The sequence below is a fragment of the Hordeum vulgare genome, chromosome 7H, assembly GCF_904849725.1.
Source record: "Hordeum vulgare subsp. vulgare chromosome 7H, MorexV3_pseudomolecules_assembly, whole genome shotgun sequence".
Taxonomy (NCBI): domain Eukaryota; kingdom Viridiplantae; phylum Streptophyta; class Magnoliopsida; order Poales; family Poaceae; genus Hordeum; species Hordeum vulgare.
The window spans coordinates 56,631,450-56,638,334 of record NC_058524.1 but is presented as its reverse complement, the minus strand read 5'-3'; positions in this window follow the sequence as shown (position 1 = coordinate 56,638,334).

Here is a 6,885-nt window from a genome sequence, read left to right as displayed (position 1 = left end):
AGCACGAGGCCATGGCCGCCGATCTCGACGCCGGCCTCAAATGGCCGCACGACGACTACGTGCAGGGGGAGATGGAGCTCGAGCGCCGCGCTTTGGAGGAGATCGTCGAGCGGCGCCACGACCACGAAGAGGGTGGTGTCATCTTCATCTCCGACAGCAACGAGGAGGATACTGCGCCGACCCTCCCCGTCCATAGCGGTAACCCAGGGCAGGGCTGCAGCAAGGATGGCCGCGACTCACCGAGCAACAGGGACGACGACGACTACACCGACTTCTACAAAGCTCCTCGGCATGAACTGGGCTCGGGGCGACGACGTAGTTTCATTTTAGTTTTTATGTATGTTTGTAAATTTGTATAAATATGAATGAAATTGCTTATATTTCGTCCAAAATTGAGTATTTTTTTGAATTTAAGTCAAATTTGTGTTTGAAATCGGTGGCTGAGGTGCGAACTCGGGGCGACGGGTAGGAACGAGAACCTCCTACGGCAAAAATATCGACGGTTAGCCCCAGGAGGCAATATTTCAAGCCCTGGCAGACCGAACGGCTGAAGATGCTCTAAGGGATCGAAGGTAACAAAAGGTGTCAAAATCGGAGTAACATGAAAGTTACAACGATTTCCACGAGCTAGAGCATGTGGAACGAACGTGAGTGCTCATACAACTGTTCAACTTTGCGTCTATTTGTTTGTGATACACTTTCTCCAAGGGCATTGTATCTGGTGCTTGTAACTTCTCTCGTACAATCTCAACTTGGCTCCACTCATCATGTTAAATTCACGGGAGTTCCAAATCACCTATGCACAAAACAAAAGCAAGGACCAAGTAAGAAAACATACAAAAATTAAGGATTATCCCATGCTCACATCAAAATGTATGAAATGACATAAAATGAACTCAGTGAAACATGCTATGAGGAAGCTAGAAAACATGACATGCTTTGGACACATGAATGGCATACCATCGCCGAAGTGTGGATCACAGGTTGCTAGCATTTGATTTGGTTGTATATAGGAACTTTGAGCACAATTAGATAGCTTCCAAGTATCACATGTGAAGACTGGACTTTTGCTTGTCGTTGAGAACACACATATTTGTTTGTCACCCACAAAGTGGATGGCTGCCAAAACTCCAACGTAACTCATATTGCCCCTCGTGGATTTTTATAAATTTTAAAAGTTTATAGTGCAATTTTTGAAGAGCCAAATCTTGTTATTTCTTGCTACGACCTCCTCGAATGTTCAAGGACTATGATTTTTTTCACGCATCTCAGCATCTTGGATGTAAAAAAACAGTTTTTTGGCTATTTTAAATGATTTTACCGTTTGTGGCCAGGAACATCTTAGCCCGGGCTCTGAATCACCCTGTTCGACGAGGAAGAACTACATATGACGTGTCCAAACCCTTTGTGAGAAAAAAAACAATGCATGGGAGGTTGAGGAGAAATATAATGCCATGTGAGACTTAATAATGTTGAAACCGACGAATTCTCCCCCTCAGACAGGGAGACCTACTCTCCCCTATGTATTATAGATTTGGGCATAGGGTTTATTAAGCTTACTAGCTTGTGAAAAGGAGATTGAAGTAATTGATGGATTCTGGGTATGTAGGAATGCACCCTAGATATCCCACTTGTTATGTGTCCATGATTCATTGATTCTTATGAAGACAATTTCTATGAATGCAGATACTCCCAGAAAGATGGTAGATGCTTGTTGTCATTGTTCCGAAAAACTTGTTGGTGTTGCGAAGTCTAGTATTTACTTTATCCCAAATACAAGAGTTGATGTAAGAGATGAAGTGTGCGAGATCCTAGACATAATGACTGAAGCATTAACTAATACTCCTTCCGTCCCAAAATAAGCATCTCAGCTTTGTATTAGCTTTAGTATAAAATTGTACTAAGCTTGCGACACTTATTTTGAGACGGAGGGAGTAGATATCTAGGACTACCACATATGGTCGGAGCGGATAGATCTGATTGTTTCCAGCATCTTGTTGACCAGGCCTACCAGCGAATAAAGGGATGGAAGGAGAAAATGTTATATTTGCGTGGAAAGGATATATTACTTAAGGTAGTAGCCATGACTGATGAGTTTGTTGGGATTTGGAGGGGGCGATGATAAGGGGGGGGGATAATGCACTAGTTTGTGTAGTGGAAAATGCATACTCCAAAGGCAAAGGGTGGTATGGGTTTCAAATCTTCATAATTTCAATCTTGCCATGTTAGCACAACAATGCCCGTGACTAGTTTAGAATCCTAGGTCAAAGTGTACATGTCTTGAGCGCAAATTGTTTTCTAGATGGAAATGTCTCAAAGGCATGAAACAAGAGTGGCTCATCCTATACTTGACAAAGTATTGTTCTTAGGATTCTGACATTCGAGAGAGGTCTTATTTGGTGAGCAGGAGTGTGATCCCAAATTGATGTCTAGAGATATCCTTGGATTCCTAAGAGTGTGACCAAAACAGTGAGGGACATTTATATGTCCCTTAACTTTGGCATGGCCTCATCTTTACCCCTAAATAAAAAAATGCTCAACTTTAACCCTCTTTCGTTAGGTGTAATTATGGAAATACCCTTCCATGCCATTTCTGTATGGTCGGAGCTTGAATCTTTGCAGCTCAATAGTGCCGATCGATTGCAAGTGAAGCAGAAAATGGAAGAATTAGATGAATTGCTATATAGAGAAGAAATGATGTGGATCCAACGTAGCCGCATAACCTGGTTGAAGGAAGGCGACCGCAACGCCAAACATTTTCATCATCAGGCCGTTGGCGGGCAAGGAGGAATAACATCCGAAGACTTCAAAAAGATGATGGATCTTGGTGTGTGGCTCCATCGGAGATGGAACGGATGGCCGCCTCTTACTTTAAGGATGTGTATACCAAGGATCCAACGCTAGCACCGGATGTTATGTTAAACAAAATTCTGCCTAAGGTTACGGATGATATGAATGAGAAACTACTTGCCCCCTATTCAGAGAAGGAAATTTCAGATGCACTTTTTCACATTGGACCAATGAAAGCCCCAGGGCCGGATTGGTTCCCTGCGAGATTTTATCAGCGGAACTCGGGGTGATGAAGGAGGACATTGTTAAGGCGGTTCGATCTTTTTTTTCGTCGGGGGTAATGCCGGAGGGTGTTAATGAAACTTCCATCGTTCTTATACCTAAGGTCCAGTACCCTGCCTCCGTGAAGGAATTCCGACCTATTTCTTTGTGCAATGTCATATATAAGGTGGTGTCCAAGTGTATGATGAATAGGCTACGGCCTTGCTTGTCTGAGCTTATTTCGGTAAATCAAAGTGCCTTCATCCCTGATAGATTGATCTCCGACAACTCTATTATTGCTTTCGAATGTTTGCACCATCTTCAAACAAGATCTGCACGGAATGAATTCTGCGCCTACAAGCTGGACTTATCCAAAGCATATGATCGTGTCGATTGGGACTTCCTGGAACGGGCCTTATTGAAGTGGGGTTTTGCAAGTGAATGGGTTACCAGGATCATGGCATCGGTGCGCTCGGTCAAATTCTCAGTGAAATTCAATGGGAAATCTCTGCATCACTTCTCTCCCTCCCGAGGTCTTCGGCAAGGTGACCCTATGTCCCCTTTTTTGTTCCTCTTCTTCGCTGATGCATTATCTGCTCTCCTCCATGAGGCGGTTTCTGAACGAGGGCTTGAAGCACTGAAAATATGTCAGGGTGCGCCAGCTATATCACACCTACTGTTCGCGGATGACTCTCTCCTATTCTTTTGAGCTTCAGCGGACCAAGCTTTGATCATCAAGGATGTGTTAAGTACCTATGCTTTAGCAACGGGTCAGCTCATTAATCCTTCCAAATGCTCGATCCTGTTCAAAGAGAGTTGCTCGCCTCTGGTGGTCGATGAGATTAAAGGTATTCTGCAAGTAACCCAACAGGAGTTCGAAGCTAAATACCTGGGTCTCCCCGTTCCGGATGGGCGTATGCATAAAGGCAGATTTGAATCCTTACAAGCAAGCCTAAGCAAGCGGCTAATTGAATGGAGTGAAAGGTATGCTTCGCAAGCAAGTAAAGAAGTGTTGATCAAGGCAGTGGCGCAAGCTATTCCAGTTTATGTTATGAGTATCTTCAAACTTCCTTTCTCGGTGTGTGATGAGCTTACCAAAATGATTCGTCAATATTGGTGGGGGTGGAGAATGGGCGGCGGAAAATGGCATGGGTGGCTTGGGATAAGTTAATCTTACCAAAATCTCAAGGATGACTAGGGTTTCGTGACATGAGGGCCTATAACCAAGCTCTGTTAGCCAAGCAGGTGTGGCCTTTACTGATGACACCAACCTCCCTGTGCGCAACGCTCCTTCGCGCTAAATACTATCCTAATGGGAATTTGGTTGACCCGGTTTTTCACTGGGAATGCTTCGGCAGCTTGGCGAGGTATTGAACATGGGCTCGAACTTGTTAAGAAAGGAATGCTGTGGAGGGTGGGCAATGGCACTAATATCAGGGTATGGAGGGACCCTTGGATCCCCAGGGGGACGCCGTTTACACCCATCACACCAAAGAGGAACTGTCGGTTAAACCGAGTGAGCGATTTCCTGAATGATCATGGTTGTTGGAGGGTGGAGTTGCTCCGTCAATACTTCTGGCAACCGGATGTGGAGTCCATCTTAAAGATCAGAACTTCTCCGAGATTGTGGGAGGATTTTATTTCTTGGCTATGGGAGAGGTCAGGGGTCTTGACGGTGAAAAGTGCATACCATGTTGCGATGGCTGTTCACTATGATCAGTTTAGCCCAGGTTCATCTAGTGCAAATCCAGCTCGTGATAGACCACTTTGGAGGCTAGTATGGGGCGCGGAGGTTCCTCCAAAACTAAAGACCTTTGCCTGGCAAGTTGTCTCGGGTTCCCTCCCTACAAACATTGAGAAAAAGAGGCGGCACTTCGATCTGAATAGCTTCTATCAACTGTGTGATCGGGAGCAGGAATCATCATTTCATGCTCTTGTCGCTTGCCCGAACGCTGCCTCTTTGTGGGACGTAATGCGCCTTCATTGGCCTTTGCCGGACATATCTCTGATCAAATGGACATGCAAAGAATGGCTCCTTCAGCTCCTCGAAGAATCACACGTCTCCATACGCAGCAGAATCATCATGGTCCTCTGGCGTTCCTGGTATGTTATAAATGAAATTCTTCATGGAAAGGATCCTCCCCCGCAAGATGTATGATGTTCCTTCCTGCAAAGTTACTACAACACCTACTCCCAGATCTCAAGCAGTGTGGAGGATATTATTAAAGGGAAAGCTCTGGTGGTTCATGATCCGATCTGTGTCCATGTCAAATCAGCATCAAGTTTACCTTGCTCCCCTCCTCCAGATGGAATGGTGGCGCTGTCAGTGGATGGATCTTATTGTATAACAGATGGATCAGCTGGCTCCGGAATGGTTCTGAGGACAAAGACGGGTGAGGTGATATTTTCTGCCTATCGAAAGTTATTCCATTGCAATGATGCGCTTGAAGAGGAGTTACATGTTGTTTTGGAGGGTATTAAACTTACCACTGAGCATTCAGACGCTACTATTATGATCCAGTCGGATTGTGTGGCGGCTATCAACGCCTTAACAGACTCATCGTTGGATAACTCAGCCTATGGTCATATGATCAAAGAGATTAAGTTCCTTCTAAGTGATAGGGTTTTTATTCCTGTAAAAGTGTCTCGCGAGCAAAATAGAGTTGTAGACTGCTTAGCAAATTATGGTCGGTGTGGGGATAGTACAACATGTTGGCTGGGTCATCCTCCTCCTTTCGCAAGCGATCTCGTTGCTAAGGATTGTAATTCTGTTATTATGGAATAAAGACCTATGACTTCCGGAAAAAAGGGGGTTTGATTGTGTTTGAGACATTTCCTGTACAATTGTTCCTGTGTTTGGATATCTCGCATGCATATGGGACCCACCTTCATGTAAACAAAAATAAAACCATATCTCACCACTCTTTCTCTCCCCTCACCCCTTCACCCCCTCTGCCTTTGGAGCCTTGCCGTCAGGGTGCCGCATCCGATCCATGGCACCCGTCGGCCAACAACAAGCTCCGCCAGTCGCCAGGGAACATGGTCGCCTCCCAGTCGTGCCTTCAGCAGCCGCCGCCGCTGCCACACCCTCATATCTCTCGCTTTCGACATACCCGTCACCCTCCAACCACGCCTCGAGACCGCCAACGGCTACCCGCAGCTTCCCTGCCACCAGACCGACTGGATCCGATGGATTCCAGCCGCTCCCACCCCAAATTGGCAGCCCCGCCCCGTCCCAACATCTCCTGCATCTACTCCCCCTCTTCCCTGTGAGCTTCGATCCCTTTCATGGCGACCATCATCGATGTCCTCATTCATGTTTTCGCCCATCGCCATAATGCTCCTGTTGATCTCCTGACGTTCACATGTTGTTTAATCGTCTCCCACTCCTAGGGGAGATAGCTGCCGACTCGCTCCGCCCACAACCGCCGCCAGAACGGTCGTCGTTGTTCGCTCCGGCGACCATATGGTCATAAGGCACTATCTCTGGATGCGGTCAAGACAGGGCTATCTACTGGTGCCCTCGAAAGGCCTCCTCACAGCTTGCTAGTGTGCATCTGTCGTTGGACTTGGTCGTCGCCGGCAACCCTATGCCTCAATTAAACTAATATTCTTGTTAGCTTAAACATCTGTATTAAGTAACCAATGCCACGTGAGCCCCTTATACAAGTAATCTATTTAATCCATCCTAAATTAAATAATAACTACTAATGGCATGTGGGTATTGGGTCCCACATGTAAGTGAAATAAATAGAGGTGAGAGAGTTACTTTTTTTAAGTTTACATGGAGGTGGGTCCCACCTGTAAGTGACATATTCACACAGGAAAAAATTG